Source organism: Melanotaenia boesemani, chromosome 24 (assembly GCF_017639745.1).
Source record: "Melanotaenia boesemani isolate fMelBoe1 chromosome 24, fMelBoe1.pri, whole genome shotgun sequence".
In the NCBI taxonomy this organism is placed as follows: Eukaryota; Metazoa; Chordata; class Actinopteri; order Atheriniformes; family Melanotaeniidae; genus Melanotaenia; species Melanotaenia boesemani.
The window spans coordinates 460,157-483,981 of record NC_055705.1 but is presented as its reverse complement, the minus strand read 5'-3'; the positions used below and the strand labels follow the sequence as shown (position 1 = coordinate 483,981).

General features: G+C 47.3%; 14 non-coding genes across 14 annotated transcripts; 8 read left to right on the top strand and 6 right to left on the bottom strand.

Annotated features, from left to right (window-relative positions):
* Positions 1-11,156: 11,156 nt before the first annotated feature.
* On the top strand, positions 11,157-11,228 carry trnag-gcc. The gene has a single exon. It is a non-coding gene; the product is annotated as a tRNA-Gly (tRNA).
* Positions 11,229-12,749: 1,521 nt separating this feature from the next.
* On the top strand, positions 12,750-12,821 carry trnag-gcc. Its single transcript has one exon. It is a non-coding gene; the product is annotated as a tRNA-Gly (tRNA).
* A 395-nt stretch (positions 12,822-13,216) lies between these two features.
* Positions 13,217-13,288, bottom strand: trnae-cuc. The gene has a single exon. It is a non-coding gene; the product is annotated as a tRNA-Glu (tRNA).
* A 1,069-nt stretch (positions 13,289-14,357) lies between these two features.
* Positions 14,358-14,429, top strand: trnag-gcc. Its single transcript has one exon. It is a non-coding gene; the product is annotated as a tRNA-Gly (tRNA).
* A 395-nt stretch (positions 14,430-14,824) lies between these two features.
* trnae-cuc lies at positions 14,825-14,896 on the bottom strand. Its single transcript has one exon. It is a non-coding gene; the product is annotated as a tRNA-Glu (tRNA).
* Positions 14,897-15,964: 1,068 nt separating this feature from the next.
* On the top strand, positions 15,965-16,036 carry trnag-gcc. Its single transcript has one exon. It is a non-coding gene; the product is annotated as a tRNA-Gly (tRNA).
* A 1,535-nt stretch (positions 16,037-17,571) lies between these two features.
* trnag-gcc lies at positions 17,572-17,643 on the top strand. The gene has a single exon. It is a non-coding gene; the product is annotated as a tRNA-Gly (tRNA).
* A 395-nt stretch (positions 17,644-18,038) lies between these two features.
* trnae-cuc lies at positions 18,039-18,110 on the bottom strand. Its single transcript has one exon. It is a non-coding gene; the product is annotated as a tRNA-Glu (tRNA).
* A 1,068-nt stretch (positions 18,111-19,178) lies between these two features.
* Positions 19,179-19,250, top strand: trnag-gcc. Its single transcript has one exon. It is a non-coding gene; the product is annotated as a tRNA-Gly (tRNA).
* A 395-nt stretch (positions 19,251-19,645) lies between these two features.
* trnae-cuc lies at positions 19,646-19,717 on the bottom strand. The gene has a single exon. It is a non-coding gene; the product is annotated as a tRNA-Glu (tRNA).
* A 1,069-nt stretch (positions 19,718-20,786) lies between these two features.
* trnag-gcc lies at positions 20,787-20,858 on the top strand. The gene has a single exon. It is a non-coding gene; the product is annotated as a tRNA-Gly (tRNA).
* Positions 20,859-21,254: 396 nt separating this feature from the next.
* trnae-cuc lies at positions 21,255-21,326 on the bottom strand. Its single transcript has one exon. It is a non-coding gene; the product is annotated as a tRNA-Glu (tRNA).
* Positions 21,327-22,394: 1,068 nt separating this feature from the next.
* trnag-gcc lies at positions 22,395-22,466 on the top strand. Its single transcript has one exon. It is a non-coding gene; the product is annotated as a tRNA-Gly (tRNA).
* Positions 22,467-22,861: 395 nt separating this feature from the next.
* Positions 22,862-22,933, bottom strand: trnae-cuc. Its single transcript has one exon. It is a non-coding gene; the product is annotated as a tRNA-Glu (tRNA).
* Positions 22,934-23,825: the final 892 nt, after the last annotated feature.

Sequence of the window (23,825 nt, the reverse complement as noted above, 5' to 3'; positions counted from 1 at the left end):
GAATGGTTTAGGACCAACACACATCAGAGACCTTTTGACCCAGTATGAACCTACCAGAACCCTCAGGTCATCTGGATCCAGGTTCTTATCAGTTCCAGAGTCAGAACCAGACATGGAGAAGCTGCATTCAGCTTCTGTGCTCCACATGTCTGGAACAAACTCCCAGAAAGCCTCAGATCAGCTGAAACACTCAGTTTATTTAGATCCAGGTTAAAAACCCACCTGTTCTCTGCTGCATGGACTAGTTTTTATTTAGAAGTCAGGGACCTAGTCAACATCTGGGATTTATGAAAACCAAACTTAACAGAAAAATGTTCCTACCTCTACGGCAACTCTGACCCAGGCGTACATATAATCTGGGAAAACGGGAAACGGTGACACCAACGGTCCAGAATAAAATCAAGGAAATGATGTGAAATGTGAGACATTTGTACACAATCCACTATTACCTTTCACACCACATGTTAGATATTAAAGCTGTTTGTAGAAATAAACACACATTCCATATTAATCCTCCTTAGAGCCACGCTCGGGGAAACCAGGATTTCAGGAAAAAGGGAGATGATATTATTAAGAACCTCAACCACTAAAACATGTTCTGTCATTGTGAAACAAAACTTCATGTTATAAAACCCATCCAGATAAATAAGGAGCCAGTCTGCTGCCAGTATGTAGCAGCCAGTGTGGAAAGTAGTGTAATACTCAGTAATTTAGAGGAATCCCTTCTGAAGGTTAATATACCAGGAGCAGAGAACACAAGGAGATCATAGAAATAATCAACACTTTATTATTTGCACGCATATATAAAAACAGCTTGCGCTAGCCCGGCGAGCCTACAGTATTACAGAGAGGAGACGCACTGTTTCCAAACACACACCTAGCCTGCGTTAGGGTACACCGCAAGCCACTCAGTGTCACACCACCCTCTATAAACGAGGCACTGCACCACACATTAAGTGCACATCAATCTGCCACTCAGGATTCTACCCCCAAACCGGAAGAATCAAACACCTGTGAGGAGGAGGCAAGCTACGCGCACCTCGGGCCCAGCGCGCCCCAATCCAACACTGCTTCCCACACCGTGGGCGAAGCGGCTGTGTATTTAAAACTAATAAGACCCCACCCTCCCACACATACACACATACATCTGATAACAAATAAGAATAAACAAAACACTTAACTCTCCCGGGTTGCGAGACCCTCCCCCGGGGTCTGAGCTTAGCGCTGGTCCGGCTCAACAGATATAACAATTCCCCGGGATGCCGGTCCAGCCCTGCGAGACGCCTCCACTGACTGCAGGAGGGGTCCTCCTTCCGCTGGAGAGTGGCAAAGTCGCGCTCCTAAGTTTCCCCTCTCTAACCCACCTTAGCCTGCCTATCGGCGGTTCTAACCCGCTAGCCCCTCTAGCTATCTTCGCCGCCGGCAGCCCTACCTGGCTGCGATCGGCACCCTCCCAAACAGTCCAAGTCCGTGAACGCTTACGGTTTGCCTGGCGGGGTTTCCCCTTTGACACACGCCAAGCTCCACTCTCTAGAACAACCTGGCCACACAAACACAGTTCCTTTTCATACCTCTCACCACTCCCCTCCATCACAGGTGATCCCACTCCAGTAATCAGGGCACGTCACCATGCCCACTCACTACACTCCTCCCTCCCTTCAACGTGACTCGTCCCAGAGTCATAACACATAGTCCCTAGACCACACTGGTGGTCGCCTTTGTCGCTGTGGTCGTTGTTCTTGAGGCAGCCGCTGATGCTGTAGCTGTGAACCCTGCTGGTGGTCCTCGCTCTGTTCATTGTCACTGTCCCCCTGGATTACCTCCTCAGACTGACCACCCACCAGCAGGCTGCCCTCATCTGGCGTGTCGTCCTGATCGTGGCCTTGCCGGTTTGCTGACTCCATTGTCTGTTGAGCATCCGCATCGGGGTTCACCAAAAGATCCTGCGGCCTGCGTGCCGGCTGCCTGTCCTTTCTCCCCTCCGCCAATGCAACTGAGCCAGGGACATGCCAAGGGACCCAGCTGGTACTACGTCTCTCCTCCATCCTTGGATTTTCCGACTCTGGTACCGGGGACTCTGGTACAGGGGAAAGACAAGGTTTGAGACGGTTGTAATGAACAGTAATTTCTGCTCCCCCTGCCACTGGCGCCAGCCTATACAACACATCTGTAATCCTCTCTAGCACTTTAAAAGGACCCTTATATCGCTTCTGCAACTTAGGGCACACACCCCTACACCTGGCCGTAGAACGCACCCAGACCAACTCTCCCTCCGTATAGTACTGCCACTGAGCCTGTACATCATGAGCTTCCTTCTGCCATCCCGAAGCCCGTGCCTGGTGCCTTTTCAGTGCGTCAACCACTGTAGACAATGTCTCCTTCAGTCTCGCCACATATTCTGAAACAGCTGAGAACCCCTCCCCCTCCCCAAGGCCCCACATGACATCCACTGGGAGTACAATCTCCTGTCCAAACACTACCTTATAGGGTGTAAACCCTGTACTGGCATGAACACTACTTCTATATGCCAACATTACATATGGCAGTAGTACATCCCAGTTAGTTTGGTTCTCTTGCACAAACAGGGATAACATGGACAGCAGTGTCCGATTGAACCTTTCCACCATACCATCAGACTGTGGATGGTATGGTGAAGTACGGGTCTTGTGAATATTCAATAACTGACACATCTCCTTAAACAACCCCGACTCAAAGTTCCTGCCTTGGTCTGTGTGAATTGTCCGTGGTGCCCCGAATCGACACACCCAGTGCTCCACTAAGACTTTAGCCACAGTCTGGGCTTCTTGGTTAGGAAGGGAAAAAGCCTCCGTCCATTTGGCAAAGTAGTCCCCAATCACCAAAATATACTTATTATGGTATGGTGTAACTGGTAGGGGATCCAAAATATCCAAGGCCACCCGCTCGAAAGGCCTTGAAGCAGGAGTTATCTGCAAAGGGGCACAAGGCTGCGCCCCTGTTGATTTGCGGGAACCACACTCTAAACACTCTCTGCACCAGCGCCTAACATCCTTAAATCATCCCGGCCAGTAGAAACGATCTTTCACTTTAGCCTGCAGTTTTTGCACCCCTAAATGTCCAGCCGTCACCGAGTTATGAAGCTGCTTCAGCACTTCGGGCACCAGTGCCTCAGGAAGCACCACCTGGACCGACTTGGCTGCATCTGAGCCTGCAGGTGGTACCCGCACTAACCTACCACCCTCCATGCACAACTGGCCCCACACTGGTGCAAATTTCTTCAACTCTTCCGGAGGACCTGAACTATGCCCTTCTGAACTCGTCTTCAGCAAAATAATTTTTTTCAGATCCACATCCTCCTTTTGAGCCTGAGCCAGCTCATCCATTTCTGGTAGGTTCTGCCGCCCATTGGTTGCATTAGGTTGTACAGCACATATGACCTGATTCCCCCCAGGCCCTATCCCCCCAGCCGTTTCTGAACAAGGGGGAGAGGATGGCAGAAAAGCTGGAAGTCGCGATAACGCATCTGCATTAGAATGAACTCGGCCAGGACGATGCACAATCCTATACTGAAAACTAGCTAGCTGTTCTAACCAGCGGGCCAACTGTCCCTCTAACCCCTGAAAATTGTGCAGCCACCTAAGGCAGCTATGATCCGTTCTTAGCACAAATTCCTTACCAAGCAAATAATGCTTAAAATGTTTTGTAAAAGTCACCACACTCAATAATTCCTTTTTTGTGGTAGCGTATCTCCTTTCCTGTTTTGTCAAGGCCCGGCTGGCATAAGCAATCACTCGCTCTTGTCCTGCCTCCTCCTGTGACAATACGGCCCCAATCCCAGCATCACTCGCGTCTGTATCCAATATAAATATTTTATGAGGGTCAGGATATGACAGAATTGGAGCTGACATAAGACTCACTTTAAGTTTTTCGAAGGCTGACTGACATTGCTCCGTCCACTTAAACTGCCTTCCCTTCTCAGTCAACTGGTGCAAGGGTCGAGCAATTTCAGCAAACCCTCTCACAAACCGCCTATAATAAGAGGCCAGCCCCACAAAACTCTTGACCTCGGTCTGATTCTTTGGTGTCGGCCACTGTCGCACTGCCTCCACTTTCTCAGGGTCTGCCTCTACCCCCCCGGCTGAAATTACATGTCCCAAGTACTTCACCTGTGTTGAAAATAAATGACATTTGGCCGGCTTCACCTTAAGATTAGCCTGCCGCAGCTTGGTCAGAACTTCATCCAACCTAGACAGATGCTCATGAAATGTACGCCCAAACACAATTATGTCATCCAAATAGACTAGACATGTGGTCCACTGCAGATCTGCCAACACTAAATCCATCAGCCTCTGAAAAGTACTTGGGCTATTACACAGCCCAAAGCTCAGCACCTTAAACTCAAAGAGACCCTGTCGCGTAATAAAAGCCGTCTTCTGCCTGTCACTAGGATCCACCTCCACCTGCCAATAGCCACTAGCTAAGTCCAGTGTAGAAAACCAACAGGCTTTACTCAAACAGTCAAGAGCATCATCTATGCGGGGAAGAGGATAGGCATCCTTGCGGGTTACATCATTCAGTTTGCGATAATCTACACAGAAACGAAGACTACCATCACGTTTACGCACGAGAACAACTGGCGCTGCCCAGGGGCTATGAGATGGCTGAATGATGTCATTATCCAACATTTGCTCCAGCTGCTCCGACACCTCCTGCTGGAGGTGGAGGGGAATCCTACGAGGGGGCAACTTTACTGGTTTAGCATCCCCAGTGTCAATCTCATGTGCGGTCAGATGGGTCCTACCCAAATCATGATCTCCTGTGCTAAACACTGACAGGTTATGCAAAAGTGAATCCCGGATAGCTGCCCATTCTGGTGCTTTAAAATTTCCCTGATGCAACCCCAACTGTGTTAACAGTGCATCAACTATCCAAGCTACCGGCGTAGCTCTGCCACTCTTTTCTGCCCCCAGATGTTCTGCCTTATTTCCCACTTCAATGTCAGTATGCAACTTCCCTAATCTCATTCCTTCCTTAAGGGTGAGGGGATCCTTAGTCACATTAATCACCCGGACTGGCACAGAGCCCTGTTCTGCAGTACAGACTACTCGAGCCACCATGATGTCACAATGATCGGCCACAGAGTCCATAGGCTCCAACATGCCAACCTGCCCAGGCACAAACACCCCCTCTATTTTGCCAGTAATAATGGCCTCACTACGTGGGGGAATAACCGTGTCAGCTGGGACTAAAACTGTCTTTGGCTTATCCATGTCAGCTGGCACAAAAAGAGGAAGTGACTTGCCCATCATGGCACACTCTTTTTTTCCAAAATCAAGCACTACCCCGTATTTACACAGAAAATCAAATCCAAGGAGAATCTCCTCGGCAGGGATATCAGCCACCAAAAATTCTGCTATTAATGCTAGTGATCCAAACTGACATACTGTCTGCCACTTACCCAGAATTCCCATTCCTCCCCCATTTGCAGCAGAAACATTTCCCTCATAACCAGTCAACTCTGACCCCCCCTTTGTAATAGCCAACCAAATCGACTTTGGAATGACCGACAGTGTTGCACCACTATCTACCAGCAACGAGGTTTCCAATCCCCCCTCTTTTCCTGTAATATATCCTGCAGCACCATGTCTGCTAACGGCGGCCACGGCAGCAAAATTGCAATCAGGGGCAGGCAGTTGGCCTACTGTACCTGCCCCTTCTAGTTTCCCTGCAGATAGGGGCAATCCCGTTTGATATGTCTATTACAACCACACTCCCAACATCCCCCCCTTATCTCCTTAGATTTATTATTGGCACTCTAAGAGGGCCCTGCCCGATTACCAGCAACATTTTCACTTGACCTGGGATTTGCTGTCAACTGGGCAGACTGCAATTGTCTAACAGTCGACTGTAGGCCCCAAACTTCCTGCCTGAGCTCCTCTACCATCCCCACCAACACCCCCATCTGCTCTTCACCACTAGGTTTCACTACTGACACCCCCATTACTCTAGGCTCTGCAGCCAAATGTGTCTGCTCTAAACTTCTCAGCAGTTCCATCTCCGAGGCCAAAATAATTGCATCTTCCAAGGTTTTAGGCGTCGCAGCTCTTAAATTTACCCGGAAGTCTCCTGTCGCAAAATACAGAATAAACTGATCTCTGGCTAACATATCTCGGGTAATCCCATCAACACTGGGGTATGCTCGGGCAGTCAACCTTCTCAGCGCATTTCCAAACTCTCTTGCCGTTTCATTGGGCTGACGACGACGAGATGTAAAACTGGCCCGACACCAGTCATCACTGTCCTGGGGCTCAAAGCATCGCGTCAGGGCTGCTTTTAATAGAGCATAGTTATTTTTAGCTTCCTGGGGCAGACCACTATACATATCCCTGGCTCGCCCAGCCAACAAAAGGGACATAAATTTAACTTTAAGTGCCTCATCCCAGTGATTAACTTCTGCAGCTAAATCAAACTGCTCTGACCAATCAGACCAATCTCGCCCCGTCCCGGTAAAGGTATCCGGCATGAACACGGGGCGTGGCGTATTCACCGCAGCCGGTTGTATATTACCCCCTCCACTAGTAGAGGGGGAATCACTGTCACGGGCCCCATCGGGACGCTGCATTTCCTCTGCTTCTGACATCATCAGGGCACCCTACTGAGTCTGTGGGCTCCAACAATCCCACCGCTGCCACCAGTGTAATACTCAGTAATTTAGAGGAATGCCTTCTGAAGGTTAATATACCAGGAGCAGAGAACACAAGGAGATCATAGAAATAATCAACACCTTATTATTTGCACGCATATATAAAAACAGCTTGCGCTAGCCCGGCGAGCCTACAGTATTACAGAGAGGAGACGCACTGTTTCCAAACACACACCTAGCATGCGTTAGGGTACACCGCAAGCCACTCAGTGTCACACCACCCTCTATAAACGAGGCACTGCACCACACATTAAGTGCACATCAATCTGCCACTCAGGATTCTACCCCCAAACCGGAAGAATCAAACACCTGTGAGGAGGAGGCAAGCTACGCGCACCTCGGGCCCAGCGCGCCCCAATCCAACACTGCTTCCCACACCGTGGGCGAAGCGGCTGTGTATAAGACCCCACCCTCCCACACATACACACATACATCTGATAACAAATAGGAATAAACAAAACACTTAACTTTCCCGGGTTGCGAGACCCTCCCCCGGGGTCTGAGCTTAGCGCTGGTCCGGCTCAACAGATATAACAATTCCCCGGGATGCCGGTCCAGCGCTGCGAGACGCCTCCACTGACTGCAGGAGGGGTCCTCCTTCCGCTGGAGAGTGGCAAAGTCGCGCTCCTAAGTTTTCCCTCTCTAACCCACCTTAGCCTGCCTATTGGCGGTTCTAACCCGCTAGCCCCTCTAGCTATCTTCGCCGCCGGCAGCCCTATCTGGCTGCGATCGGCACCCTCCCAAACAGTCCAAGTCCGTGAACGCTTACGGTTTGCCTGGCGGGGTTTCCCCTTTGACACACGCCAAGCTCCACTCTCCAGAACAACCTGGCCACACACACACAATTCCTTTTCATACCTCTCACCACTCCCCTCCACCACAGGTGATCCCACTCCAGTAATCAGGGCACGTCACCATGCCCACTCACTACAGTAGCTTTGGTCCCTCATTCCAGCAGAGCGGGACCAGACTGGAGGCTGGAGGTCTAGAAGTGATGCTACACTAACAAAACACACAAGAGGAGGATTTCCTTTATTTATTCTTACACAATGATTTTATTATTGTCCCAATTTATGTCCGGATGGTCTTTATTTCCTACAACTCATTGTCTACCTGGTTTATAGAGGTGATGGTGTCCCTCTGCACCGCCCACCCAGCTGGAGCACCCAGCAACTAGAAAGAAATATTATTTAACACTAAAGAAACTGTACCAATATCAGATGTGATCGTGTACATATTTATTTTAGACATTTAAACAAAGACTAAATTACCAGCATCATTACTGTCAGTTTAGCAAGCCATGCGCTATTCTCCAAGCGATCCTTCACCCCTGTTGGTCCGATATCGGAATCGCATTTGACCTCCTGCATGACAGACGGTATGATTTCTACCAACTGAGACATCCATCCCTATGTTTCCAACTTTCCTCTGGTGTGTTTCTTTCCCTTCTGACGCGTTTGTTCTTGACTGACAGCCATCTCTACCTGACTTGCCTACTTATTCTGTCTTTCTCAACACCAGGTTTTAAAGCCCACACCAATAAAACATTTTTAACTTTTCCAACGTGCGTCCATCAAGGATCTCAGTCCTCACACCCCCATAAACAATTCCACTTCGTTCCCTCTTGTTTCCCTCCCGAGTCCATCATGAAATGATGTTGATGAATATTGTATTACAGACGGTACCACCTGACGCTTTTTATTAGCCCACCATGTGGCGGGGCAAGGCGTCCCTCACCTGCAACCAGCTTTAGAGTTGATTCTGGTTTATAAAACAGAAAACAGGTTGGAGGACGTGTGTGTGCCACGCTTTGATAAATGTGGAAGTAGAAGTGCAGCATTTGTTTGTTGTGCGGCAGAACGCCGCCTGTAGTTAGCTTTGCTGCGTACAGTTTGATAAATGAGGCCCCTGGTCTGTATCTGGTTTCTTGATCAAGTTTTTCCCCACAGTGGTAAGTTTATTTCTTGCATGTTTATCTGCATTATCTTAGCTTTTTCTTTCTGTTATTATTTATTTTCTTTCTTTTAATGTTTTTTAATGCACTTGTCATTGCTTCCGACTGTGATGGTATAATGTTTTATGTAATGCACTTTGAGTTGTCTTGTACATGAAATGTGCTGTAGAAATAAATTTGCCTTGCCTTGTTACAAGGCTGAATCTCAGTCAGTATGTCCTAAAGATTTCAATCCATACGCATGCTAGGGGGAGCTCTTTATGGTGGACAATTCCTCAGCGCCTTGCACTGACTATATGCTAGCAAAATTAGCCTGTTAGTGGTCTCAGTCCAAACAAGCATGGCCTGCATGGGAAACCGTGCCTATTTCCTATTTCAGGAAATTTAAGTGACAATGCCTGAACATTGGTGGTACAGTGGTGAACATCACTGCTTGCCAAGTAGCTGACCCGGGGTTGATTCCCTTCCAGTGCAGAATGTGACTGGCCTTAGTCTAACCCCCCCATACACACACACACACACACACACACACACACACAGAGAACTGTGAGTAGATTTCTCCACATTGTTGAACTTCTGATATTTCTGGGGAGATGTGTATTCACCATTCAATCACAGAACTCACCCCCCCAACCAAAGTCACCAGGTCAAAGCATTTATGAGCATGACTTCTGAGGTGGAGAAAGGGGGGCACAGCTCAGAAACTCTGAGCTTTTCTACAGCCTACGGCACAGGTTCATGGCCCTCTGCCAAGCCAAGACAGCCAGCAGTTGCCACGGTTGGCCAGTGTACGCATCTGATCTTTAGGGGCCTAAAAGATGGATGTCTTTGGACAAGAAACTTTCCGGCCGACAATTCTACAAGGATTTAGTTTCACAATAAAAACATTCTTTGGTGTACGAGCCTCATCTCTGTCATGAGGATGACATTGGTCTTTGTTAGTGTGTTGCAGAATTTTGACATGCTGTGTTTATCATAACATAGCATGTTATAGCGTGGAGACTAAAGAGGAGTAAAAGTGCCATGATAAAATAATTAAATATATCATTAAATAATAGGTTAAATGTGTCATTTAAGAGTTGGTTTCCTGCCTCACCAGACCTCACCTCACACAAGCTGAGATTTTTGGTTGTAAATATTGAATATGTTCAATACTTCCGCTAGTCGGCCATGAGCCCTTTCGGAACGCTTTTGCTTAACAGAACACACCTCAGACGAAACGATTATTTTATATGAAAATCTTATGAGACTTAAGATTATAAGGTGTTTGCCATCCTTGGCTGGGAAGGGGCAAAATTGGGGCAGAAGAAGCCCTTCATTCTCTATGTGCGTATCCGGCTTTGGCTGTAGTCTGAATGCGACTGTCCTAAGATCTATTTATTCCCTGACCGGGAATCGAACCCGGGCCGCAGTGGTGAGAGGGCCGAATCATAACCACTAGACAATCAGGGAACTGCTGCCTCCTGTTAGGAAGGGGGATGCACTTTTGTGTCTATAACTCCTTAAGTGGAAAACCAAAACCAAACCCGCCTTACACTGACTATATGCTGGCAGTGTTAGCATGTTAGTGATTTCACTCAAATTTTGTGAGGCTCAAACACTGACTCAAACAAGCACGGTGTGCACGCTTGGCAAACTTCACCCTTTTCAGGAATATAAAAAACACCTGAGTGTGTTCGGGGATCAAGCGAGAGATCCCTGACAGGCAATTTAACCTAGGCCGCGACAGTGAAAAAGCCAAATCCTGGCCACTAGAACATCAACGAACCTGGCACAGCATGCTCTGCATGTACACAGCTACTCCCATCCCAATGGCTCCCTCAGCTGTAACCTTTTCATGGGGCATTTCTGCTTTTAAATTCTCAAAAGACCGTTTACACTTGGAGGGTCCTTAAGGTAACACTGACTCACTCCACCACTGGGAGTTGGTTTCCTGCCTCACCAAACAAGGTCAGAGTGGCTGTGAAACGGGATGGGGAGGATGGTCAGGGCTGGATTGTATGTGCTGAGTAGGTGCTCTTCCCTGGATCCCTGCTTCTTTAATGATCTGTTCTTAAATTTTCTATTCTTTTCTGCCTTGCTCTGCTTTCTTCTATTCTCTCCAACTGCTTTCTAACCTTGTGTGTTCCATTCTACTTAAAGTGGAAGAGTGACAAGATGGAAGGGTTCCAAGCTGGGAAACCAAAATCTGACTTTCTGGTGTGGAACCCAAGTACTAAACCGCAAACGCAGCATTCCTGGTAGATTTTCTGGTAGTCATCACTGCTTGCTAAACAATGAAATGGGTCCCATTCTCAGGTTCCTTTGTCACTGTTTGCAATGGGCTTGGTTCTTAAGGCTGGGTCGTGTGATTTGCATGTGAGTACATCGTTTGCTACTGAGTGGTAAATCGAATTTATTTAGCCACACCAGACGGTTCAATGATGTTAAATAGCACGGTTGCATTAAGGATTGCATTTTCACCAGGCCGGATAACTCATGCCTTGAGCCACATATTGCCTCCTGGCAGGGTCTGTACATGCATTGGTGGTATAGTGGACAGCATAGCTGCTTGCCAAGCAGTTGACCCAGGTTCGATTCCTGGCCAATGCAAGATGCGTACATTTGTACGGGCCTTGGTAACATCCTGAGGAGAGGGTTAGACTGTCCTTAGAATGTACCCGACTAAGAAAAGTCACAACTCTGGAGTCGGCGTCATTCATCACACAAGCTGAGATTTTTGGTTGTAAATATTGAATATGTTCAATACTTCCGCTAGTCGGCCATGAGCCCTTTCGGGACGAATTTGCTTAACAGAACACACCTCAGACGAAACGATTATTTTATATGAAAATCTTATGAGACTTAAGATTATAAGGTGTTTGCCATCCTTGGCTGGGAAGGGGCAAAATTGGGGCAGAAGAAGCCCTTCATTCTCTATGTGCGTATCCGGCTTTGGCTGTAGTCTGAAGCGACTGTCCTAAGATCTATTTATTCCCTGACCGGGAATCGAACCCGGGCCGCGGCGGTGAGAGCGCCGAATCCTAACCACTAGACATGCAGGGAACTGCTGCCTCCCGTTAGGAAGGGGGATGCACTCTTGTGTCTATAACTCCTTAAGTGGAAAACCAAAACCAAACCCGCCTTACACTGACTATATGCTGGCAGTGTTAGCATGTTAGTGATCTCACTCAAATTTTGTGAGGCTCAAACACTGACTCAAACAAGCACGGTGTGCACGCTTGGCAAACTTCACCCTTTTCAGGAATATAAAAAACACCTGAGTGTGTTCGGGGATCAAGCGAGAGATCCCTGACAGGCAATTTAACCTAGGCCGCGACAGTGAAAAAGCCAAATCCTGGCCACTAGAACATCAACGAACCCGGCACAGCATGCTCTGCATGTACACAGCTACTCCCATCCCAATGGCTCCCTCAGCTGTAACCTTTTCATGGGGCATTTCTGCTTTTAAATTCTCAAAAGACCGTTTACACTTGGAGGGTCCTTAAGGTAACACTGACTCACTCCACCACTGGGAGTTGGTTTCCTGCCTCACCAAACAAGGTCAGAGTGGCTGTGAAACGGGATGGGGAGGATGGTCAGGGCTGGATTGTATGTGCTGAGTAGGTGCTCTTCCCTGGATCCCTGCTTCTTTAATGATCTGTTCTTAAATTTTCTATTCTTTTCTGCCTTGCTCTGCTTTCTTCTATTCTCTCCAACTGCTTTCTAACCTTGTGTGTTCCATTCTATTTAAAGTGGAAGAGTGACAAGATGGAAGGGTTCCAAGCTGGGAAACCAAAATCTGACTTTCTGGTGTGGAACCCAAGTACTAAACCGCAAACGCAGCATTCCTGGTAGATTTTCTGGTAGTCATCACTGCTTGCTAAACAGTGAAATGGGTCCCATTCTCAGGTTCCTTTGTCACTGTTTGCAATGGGCTTGGTTCTTAAGGCTGGGTCGTGTGATTTGCATGTGAGTACATCGTTTGCTACTGAGTGGTAAATCGAATTTATTTAGCCACACCAGACGGTTCAATGATGTTAAATAGCACGGTTGCATTAAGGATTGCATTTTCACCAGGCCGGATAACTCATGCCTTGAGCCACATATTGCCTCCTGGCAGGGTCTGTACATGCATTGGTGGTATAGTGGACAGCATAGCTGCTTGCCAAGCAGTTGACCCAGGTTCGATTCCTGGCCAATGCAAGATGCGTACATTTGTACGGGCCTTGGTAACATCCTGAGGAGAGGGTTAGACTGTCCTTAGAATGTACCCGACTAAGAAAAGTCACAACTCAGGAGTCGGCGTCATTCATCACACAAGCTGAGATTTTTGGTTGTAAATATTGAATATGTTCAATACTTCCGCTAGTCGGCCATGAGCCCTTTCGGAACGCTTTTGTCGGGACGAATTTGCTTAACAGAACACACCTCAGACGAAACGATTATTTTATATGAAAATCTTATGAGACTTAAGATTATAAGGTGTTTGCCATCCTTGGCTGGGAAGGGGCAAAATTGGGGCAGAAGAAGCCCTTCATTCTCTATGTGCGTATCCGGCTTTGGCTGTAGTCTGAAGCGACTGTCCTAAGATCTATTTATTCCCTGACCGGGAATCGAACCCGGGCCGCGGCGGTGAGAGCGCCGAATCCTAACCACTAGACAATCAGGGAACTGCTGCCTCCTGTTAGGAAGGGGGATGCACTTTTGTGTCTATAACTCCTTAAGTGGAAAACCAAAACCAAACCCGCCTTACACTGACTATATGCTGGCAGTGTTAGCATGTTAGTGATTTCACTCAAATTTTGTGAGGCTCAAACACTGACTCAAACAAGCACGGTGTGCACGCTTGGCAAACTTCACCCTTTTCAGGAATATAAAAAACACCTGAGTGTGTTCGGGGATCAAGCGAGAGATCCCTGACAGGCAATTTAACCTAGGCCGCGACAGTGAAAAAGCCAAATCCTGGCCACTAGAACATCAACGAACCCTGGCACAGCATGCTCTGCATGTACACAGCTACTCCCATCCCAATGGCTCCCTCAGCTGTAACCTTTTCATGGGGCATTTCTGCTTTTAAATTCTCAAAAGACCGTTTACACTTGGAGGGTCCTTAAGGTAACACTGACTCACTCCACCACTGGGAGTTGGTTTCCTGCCTCACCAAACAAGGTCAGAGTGGCTGTGAAACGGGATGGGGAGGATGGTCAGGGCTGGATTGTATGTGCTGAGTAGGTGCTCTTCCCTGGATCCCTGCTTCTTTAATGATCTGTTCTTAAATTTTCTATTCTTTTCTGCCTTGCTCTGCTTTCTTCTATTCTCTCCAACTGCTTTCTAACCTTGTGTGTTCCATTCTATTTAAAGTGGAAGAGTGACAAGATGGAAGGGTTCCAAGCTGGGAAACCAAAATCTGACTTTCTGGTGTGGAACCCAAGTACTAAACCGCAAACGCAGCATTCCTGGTAGATTTTCTGGTAGTCATCACTGCTTGCTAAACAGTGAAATGGGTCCCATTCTCAGGTTCCTTTGTCACTGTTTGCAATGGGCTTGGTTCTTAAGGCTGGGTCGTGTGATTTGCATGTGAGTACATCGTTTGCTACTGAGTGGTAAATCGAATTTATTTAGCCACACCAGACGGTTCAGTGATGTTAAATAGCACGGTTGCATTAACGATTGCATTTTCACCAGGCCGGATAACTCATGCCTTGAGCCACATATTGCCTCCTGGCAGGGTCTGTACATGCATTGGTGGTATAGTGGACAGCATAGCTGCTTGCCAAGCAGTTGACCCAGGTTCGATTCCTGGCCAATGCAAGATGCGTACATTTGTACGGGCCTTGGTAACATCCTGAGGAGAGGGTTAGACTGTCCTTAGAATGTACCCGACTAAGAAAAGTCACAACTCAGGAGTCGGCGTCATTCATCACACAAGCTGAGATTCTTGGTTGTAAATATTGAATATGTTCAATACTTCCGCTAGTCGGCCATGAGCCCTTTCGGAACGCTTTTGTCGGGACGAATTTGCTTAACAGAACACACCTCAGACGAAACGATTATTTTATATGAAAATCTTATGAGACTTAAGATTATAAGGTGTTTGCCATCCTTGGCTGGGAAGGGGCAAAATTGGGGCAGAAGAAGCCCTTCATTCTCTATGTGCGTATCCGGCTTTGGCTGTAGTCTGATGCGACTGTCCTAAGATCTATTTATTCCCTGACCGGGAATCGAACCCGGGCCGCGGCGGTGAGAGCGCAAAATCCTAACCACTAGACAATCAGGGAACTGCTGCCTCCTGTTAGGAAGGGGGATGCACTTTTGTGTCTATAACTCCTTAAGTGGAAAACCAAAACCAAACCCGCCTTACACTGACTATATGCTGGCAGTGTTAGCATGTTAGTGATCTCACTCAAATTTTGTGAGGCTCAAACACTGACTCAAACAAGCACGGTGTGCACGCTTGGCAAACTTCACCCTTTTCAGGAATATAAAAAACACCTGAGTGTGTTCGGGGATCAAGCGAGAGATCCCTGACAGGCAATTTAACCTAGGCCGCAACAGTGAAAAAGCCAAATCCTGGCCACTAGAACATCAACGAACCCGGCACAGCATGCTCTGCATGTACACAGCTACTCCCATCCCAATGGCTCCCTCAGCTGTAACCTTTTCATGGGGCATTTCTGCTTTTAAATTCTCAAAAGACCGTTTACACTTGGAGGGTCCTTAAGGTAACACTGACTCACTCCACCACTGGGAGTTGGTTTCCTGCCTCACCAAACAAGGTCAGAGTGGCTGTGAAACGGGATGGGGAGGATGGTCAGGGCTGGATTGTATGTGCTGAGTAGGTGCTCTTCCCTGGATCCCTGCTTCTTTAATGATCTGTTCTTAAATTTTCTATTCTTTTCTGCCTTGCTCTGCTTTCTTCTATTCTCTCCAACTGCTTTCTAACCTTGTGTGTTCCATTCTATTTAAAGTGGAAGAGTGACAAGATGGAAGGGTTCCAAGCTGGGAAACCAAAATCTGACTTTCTGGTGTGGAACCCAAGTACTAAACCGCAAACGCAGCATTCCTGGTAGATTTTCTGGTAGTCATCACTGCTTGCTAAACAGTGAAATGGGTCCCATTCTCAGGTTCCTTTGTCACTGTTTGCAATGGGCTTGGTTCTTAAGGCTGGGTCGTGTGATTTGCATGTGAGTACATCGTTTGCTACTGAGTGGTAAATCGAATTTATTTAGCCACACCATACGGTTCAATGATGTTAAATAGCACGGTTGCATTAAGGATTGCATTTTCACCAGGCCGGATAACTCATGCCTTGAGCCACATATTGCCTCCTGGCAGGGTCTGTACATGCATTGGTGGTATAGTGGACAGCATAGCTGCTTGCCAAGCAGTTGACCCAGGTTCGATTCCTGGCCAATGCAAGATGCGTACATTTGTATGGGCATTGGTAACATCCTGAGGAGAGGGTTAGACTGTCCTTAGAATGTACCCGACTAAGAAAAGTCACAACTCAGGAGTCGGTGTCATTCATCACACAAGCTGAGATTTTTGGTTGTAAATATTGAATATGTTCAATACTTCCGCTAGTCGGCCATGAGCCCTTTCGGAACGCTTTTGTCGGGACGAATTTGCTTAACAGAACACACCTCAGACGAAACGATTATTTTATATGAAAATCTTATGAGACTTAAGATTATAAGGTGTTTGCCATCCTTGGCTGGGAAGGGGCAAAATTGGGGCAGAAGAAGCCCTTCATTCTCTATGTGCGTATCCGGCTTTGGCTGTAGTCTGAAGCGACTGTCCTAAGATCTATTTATTCCCTGACCGGGAATCGAACCCGGGCCGCGGCGGTGAGAGCGCCGAATCCTAACCACTAGACATGCAGGGAACTGCTGCCTCCCGTTAGGAAGGGGGATGCACTCTTGTGTCTATAACTCCTTAAGTGGAAAACCAAAACCAAACCCGCCTTACACTGACTATATGCTGGCAGTGTTAGCATGTTAGTGATCTCACTCAAATTTTGTGAGGCTCAAACACTGACTCAAACAAGCACGGTGTGCACGCTTGGCAAACTTCACCCTTTTCAGGAATATAAAAAACACCTGAGTGTGTTCGGGGATCAAGCGAGAGATCCCTGACAGGCAATTTAACCTAGGCCGCGACAGTGAAAAAGCCAAATCCTGGCCACTAGAACATCAACGAACCCGGCACAGCATGCTCTGCATGTACACAGCTACTCCCATCCCAATGGCTCCCTCAGCTGTAACCTTTTCATGGGGCATTTCTGCTTTTAAATTCTCAAAAGACCGTTTACACTTGAAGGGTCCTTAAGGTAACACTGACTCACTCCACCACTGGGAGTTGGTTTCCTGCCTCACCAAACAAGGTCAGAGTGGCTGTGAAACGGGATGGGGAGGATGGTCAGGGCTGGATTGTATGTGCTGAGTAGGTGCTCTTCCCTGGATCCCTGCTTCTTTAATGATCTGTTCTTAAATTTTCTATTCTTTTCTGCCTTGCTCTGCTTTCTTCTATTCTCTCCAACTGCTTTCTAACCTTGTGTGTTCCATTCTATTTAAAGTGGAAGAGTGACAAGATGGAAGGGTTCCAAGCTGGGAAACCAAAATCTGACTTTCTGGTGTGGAACCCAAGTACTAAACCGCAAACGCAGCATTCCTGGTAGATTTTCTGGTAGTCATCACTGCTTGCTAAACAGTGAAATGGGTCCCATTCTCAGGTTCCTTTGTCACTGTTTGCAATGGGCTTGGTTCTTAAGGCTGGGTCGTGTGATTTGCATGTGAGTACATCGTTTGCTACTGAGTGGTAAATCGAATTTATTTAGCCACACCAGACGGTTCAGTGATGTTAAATAGCACGGTTGCATTAACGACTGCATTTTCACCAGGCCGGATAACTCATGCCTTGAGCCACATATTGCCTCCTGGCAGGGTCTGTACATGCATTGGTGGTATAGTGGACAGCATAGCTGCTTGCCAAGCAGTTGACCCAGGTTCGATTCCTGGCCAATGCAAGATGCATACATTTGTACGGGCCTTGGTAACATCCTGAGGAGAGGGTTAGACTGTCCTTAGAATGTACCCGACTAAGAAAAGTCACAACTCAGGAGTCAGCGTCATTCATCACACAAGCTGAGATTCTTGGTTGTAAATATTGAATATGTTCAATACTTCCGCTAGTCGGCCATGAGCCCTTTCGGAACGCTTTTGTCGGGACGAATTTGCTTAACAGAACACACCTCAGACGAAACGATTATTTTATATGAAAATCTTATGAGACTTAAGATTATAAGGTGTTTGCCATCCTTGGCTGGGAAGGGGCAAAATTGGGACGGAAGAAGCCCTTCATTCTCTATGTGCGTATCCGGCTTTGGCTGTAGTCTGAAGCGACTGTCCTAAGATCTATTTATTCCCTGACCGGGAATCGAACCCGGGCCGCGGCGGTGAGAGCGCCGAATCCTAACCACTAGACAATCAGGGAACTGCTGCCTCCTGTTAGGAAGGGGGATGCACTCTTGTGTCTATAACTCCTTAAGTGGAAAACCAAAACCAAACCCGCCTTACACTGACTATATGCTGGCAGTGTTAGCATGTTAGTGATCTCACTCAAATTTTGTGAGGCTCAAACACTGACTCAAACAAGCACGGTGTGCACGCTTGGCAAACTTCACCCTTTTCAGGAATATAAAAAACACCTGAGTGTGTTCGGGGATCAAGCGAGAGATCCCTGACAGGCAATTTAACCTAGGCCGCGACAGTGAAAAAGCCAAATCCTGGCCACTAGAACATCAACGAACCCGGCACAGCATGCTCTGCATGTACACAGCTACTCCCATCCCAATGGCTCCCTCAGCTGTAACCTTTTCATGGGGCATTTCTGCTTTTAAATTCTCAAAAGACCGTTTACACTTGGAGGGTCCTTAAGGTAACACTGACTCACTCCACCACTGGGAGTTGGTTTCCTGCCTCACCAAACAAAGTCAGAGTGGCTGTGAAACGGGATGGGGAGGATGGTCAGGGCTGGATTGTATGTGCTGAGTAGGTGCTCTTCCCTGGATCCCTGCTTCTTTAATGATCTGTTCTTAAATTTTCTATTCTTTTCTGCCTTGCTCTGCTTTCTTCTATTCTCTCCAACTGCTTTCTAACCTTGTGTGTTCCATTCTATTTAAAGTGGAAGAGTGACAAGATGGAAGGGTTCCAAGCTGGGAAACCAAAATCTGACTTTCTGGTGTGGAACCCAAGTACTAAACCGCAAACGCAGCATTCCTGGTAGATTTTCTGGTAGTCATCACTGCTTGCTAAACAGTGAAATGGGTCCCATTCTCAGGTTCCTTTGTCACTGTTTGCAATGGGCTTGGTTCTTAAGGCTGGGTCGTGTGATTTGCATGTGAGTACATCGTTTGCTACTGAGTGGTAAATCGAATTTATTTAGCCACACCAGACGGTTCAGTGATGTTAAATAGCACGGTTGCATTAAGGATTGCATTTTCACCAGGCCGGATAACTCATGCCTTGAGCCACATATTGCCTCCTGGCAGGGTCTGTACATGCATTGGTGGTATAGTGGACAGCATAGCTGCTTGCCAAGCAGTTGACCCAGGTTCGATTCCTGGCCAATGCAAGATGCATACATTTGTACGGGCCTTGGTAACATCCTGAGGAGAGGGTTAGACTGTCCTTAGAATGTACCCGACTAAGAAAAGTCACAACTCAGGAGTCGGCGTCATTCATCACACAAGCTGAGATTCTTGGTTGTAAATATTGAATATGTTCAATACTTCCGCTAGTCGGCCATGAGCCCTTTCGGAACGCTTTTGTCGGGACGAATTTGCTTAACAGAACACACCTCAGACGAAACGATTATTTTATATGAAAATCTTATGAGACTTAAGATTATAAGGTGTTTGCCATCCTTGGCTGGGAAGGGGCAAAATTGGGGCAGAAGAAGCCCTTCATTCTCTATGTGCGTATCCGGCTTTGGCTGTAGTCTGAAGCGACTGTCCTAAGATCTATTTATTCCCTGACCGGGAATCGAACCCGGGCCGCGGCGGTGAGAGCGCCGAATCCTAACCACTAGACAATCAGGGAACTGCTGCCTCCTGTTAGGAAGGGGGATGCACTCTTGTGTCTATAACTCCTTAAGTGGAAAACCAAAACCAAACCCGCCTTACACTGACTATATGCTGGCAGTGTTAGCATGTTAGTGATCTCACTCAAATTTTGTGAGGCTCAAACACTGACTCAAACAAGCACGGTGTGCACGCTTGGCAAACTTCACCCTTTTCAGGAATATAAAAAACACCTGAGTGTGTTCGGGGATCAAGCGAGAGATCCCTGACAGGCAATTTAACCTAGGCCGCGACAGTGAAAAAGCCAAATCCTGGCCACTAGAACATCAACGAACCCGGCACAGCATGCTCTGCATGTACACAGCTACTCCCATCCCAATGGCTCCCTCAGCTGTAACCTTTTCATGGGGCATTTCTGCTTTTAAATTCTCAAAAGACCTGTTTACACTTGGAGGGTCCTTAAGGTAACACTGACTCACTCCACCACTGGGAGTTGGTTTCCTGCCTCACCAAACAAGGTCAGAGTGGCTGTGAAACGGGATGGGGAGGATGGTCAGGGCTGGATTGTATGTGCTGAGTAGGTGCTCTTCCCTGGATCCCTGCTTCTTTAATGATCTGTTCTTAAATTTTCTATTCTTTTCTGCCTTGCTCTGCTTTCTTCTATTCTCTCCAACTGCTTTCTAACCTTGTGTGTTCCATTCTACTTAAAGTGGAAGAGTGACAAGATGGAAGGGTTCCAAGCTGGGAAACCAAAATCTGACTTTCTGGTGTGGAACCCAAGTACTAAACCGCAAACGCAGCATTCCTGGTAGATTTTCTGGTAGTCATCACTGCTTGCTAAACAGTGAAATGGGTCCCATTCTCAGGTTCCTTTGTCACTGTTTGCAATGGGCTTGGTTCTTAAGGCTGGGTCGTGTGATTTGCATGTGAGTACATCGTTTGCTACTGAGTGGTAAATCGAATTTATTTAGCCACACCAGACGGTTCAATGATGTTAAATAGCACGGTTGCATTAAGGATTGCATTTTCACCAGGCCGGATAACTCATGCCTTGAGCCACATATTGCCTCCTGGCAGGGTCTGTACATGCATTGGTGGTATAGTGGACAGCATAGCTGCTTGCCAAGCAGTTGACCCAGGTTCGATTCCTGGCCAATGCAAGATGCGTACATTTGTACGGGCCTTGGTAACATCCTGAGGAGAGGGTTAGACTGTCCTTAGAATGTACCCGACTAAGAAAAGTCACAACTCAGGAGTCGGCTGTCATTCATCACACAAGCTGAGATATTTGGTTGTAAATATTGAATATGTTCAATACTTCCGCTAGTCGGCCATGAGCCCTTTCGGAACGCTTTTGTCGGGACGAATTTGCTTAACAGAACACACCTCAGACGAAACGATTATTTTATATGAAAATCTTATGAGACTTGAGATTATAAGGTGTTTGCCATCCTTGGCTGGGAAGGGGCAAAATTGGGGCAGAAGAAGCCCTTCATTCTCTATGTGCATATCCAGCTTTGGCTGTAGTCTGAAGCGACTGTCCTAAGATCTATTTATTCCCTGACCGGGAATCGAACCCGGGCCGCGGCGGTGAGAGCGCCGAATCCTAACCACTAGACAATCAGGGAACTGCTGCCTCCCGTTAGGAAGGGGGATGCACTCTTGTGTCTATAACTCCTTAAGTGGAAAACCAAAACCAAACCCGCCTTACACTGACTATATGCTGGCAGTGTTAGCATGTTAGTGATCTCACTCAAATTTTGTGAGGCTCAAACACTGACTCAAACAAGCACGGTGTGCACGCTTGGCAAACTTCACCCTTTTCAGGAATATAAAAAACACCTGAGTGTGTTCGGGGATCAAGCGAGAGATCCCTGACAGGCAATTTAACCTAGGCCGCGACAGTGAAAAAGCCAAATCCTGGCCACTAGAACATCAACGAACCCGGCACAGCATGCTCTGCATGTACACAGCTACTCCCATCCCAATGGCTCCCTCAGCTGTAACCTTTTCATGGGGCATTTCTGCTTTTAAATTCTCAAAAGACTGTTTACACTTGGAGGGTCCTTAAGGTAACACTGACTCACTCCACCACTGGGAGTTGGTTTCCTGCCTCACCAAACAAGGTCAGAGTGGCTGTGAAACGGGATGGGGAGGATGGTCAGGGCTGGATTGTATGTGCTGAGTAGGTGCTCTTCCCTGGATCCCTGCTTCTTTAATGATCTGTTCTTAAATTTTCTATTCTTTTCTGCCTTGCTCTGCTTTCTTCTATTCTCTCCAACTGCTTTCTAACCTTGTGTGTTCCATTCTACTTAAAGTGGAAGAGTGACAAGATGGAAGGGTTCCAAGCTGGGAAACCAAAATCTGACTTTCTGGTGTGGAACCCAAGTACTAAACCGCAAACGCAGCATTCCTGGTAGATTTTCTGGTAGTCATCACTGCTTGCTAAACAGTGAAATGGGTCCCATTCTCAGGTTCCTTTGTCACTGTTTGCAATGGGCTTGGTTCTTAAGGCTGGGTCGTGTGATTTGCATGTGAGTACATCGTTTGCTACTGAGTGGTAAATCGAATTTATTTAGCCACACCAGACGGTTCAATGATGTTAAATAGCACGGTTGCATTAAGGATTGCATTTTCACCAGGCCGGATAACTCATGCCTTGAGCCACATATTGCCTCCTGGCAGGGTCTGTACATGCATTGGTGGTATAGTGGACAGCATAGCTGCTTGCCAAGCAGTTGACCCAGGTTCGATTCCTGGCCAATGCAAGATGCGTACATTTGTACGGGCCTTGGTAACATCCTGAGGAGAGGGTTAGACTGTCCATAGAATGTACCCGACTAAGAAAAGTCACAACTCAGGAGTCGGCATCATTCATCACACAAGCTGAGATATTTGGTTGTAAATATTGAATATGTTCAATACTTCCGCTAGTCGGCCATGAGCCCTTTCGGAACGCTTTTGTCGGGACGAATTTGCTTAACAGAACACACCTCAGACGAAACGATTATTTTATATGAAAATCTTATGAGACTTAAGATTATAAGGTGTTTGCCATCCTTGGCTGGGAAGGGGCAAAATTGGGGCAGAAGAAGCCCTTCATTCTCTATGTGCGTATCCGGCTTTGGCTGTAGTCTGATGCGACTGTCCTAAGATCTATTTATTCCCTGACCGGGAATCGAACCCGGGCCGCGGCGGTGAGAGCGCAAAATCCTAACCACTAGACAATCAGGGAACTGCTGCCTCCTGTTAGGAAGGGGGATGCACTTTTGTGTCTATAACTCCTTAAGTGGAAAACCAAAACCAAACCCGCCTTACACTGACTATATGCTGGCAGTGTTAGCATGTTAGTGATCTCACTCAAATTTTGTGAGGCTCAAACACTGACTCAAACAAGCACGGTGTGCACGCTTGGCAAACTTCACCCTTTTCAGGAATATAAAAAACACCTGAGTGTGTTCGGGGATCAAGCGAGAGATCCCTGACAGGCAATTTAACCTAGGCCAGTGAAAAAGCCAAATCCTGGCCACTAGAACATCAACGAACCCGGCACAGCATGCTCTGCATGTACACAGCTACTCCCATCCCAATGGCTCCCTCAGCTGTAACCTTTTCATGGGGCATTTCTGCTTTTAAATTCTCAAAAGACCGTTTACACTTGGAGGGTCCTTAAGGTAACACTGACTCACTCCACCACTGGGAGTTGGTTTCCTGCCTCACCAAACAAGGTCAGAGTGGCTGTGAAACGGGATGGGGAGGATGGTCAGGGCTGGATTGTATGTGCTGAGTAGGTGCTCTTCCCTGGATCCCTGCTTCTTTAATGATCTGTTCTTAAATTTTCTATTCTTTTCTGCCTTGCTCTGCTTTCTTCTATTCTCTCCAACTGCTTTCTAACCTTGTGTGTTCCATTCTATTTAAAGTGGAAGAGTGACAAGATGGAAGGGTTCCAAGCTGGGAAACCAAAATCTGACTTTCTGGTGTGGAACCCAAGTACTAAACCGCAAACGCAGCATTCCTGGTAGATTTTCTGGTAGTCATCACTGCTTGCTAAACAGTGAAATGGGTCCCATTCTCAGGTTCCTTTGTCACTGTTTGCAATGGGCTTGGTTCTTAAGGCTGGGTCGTGT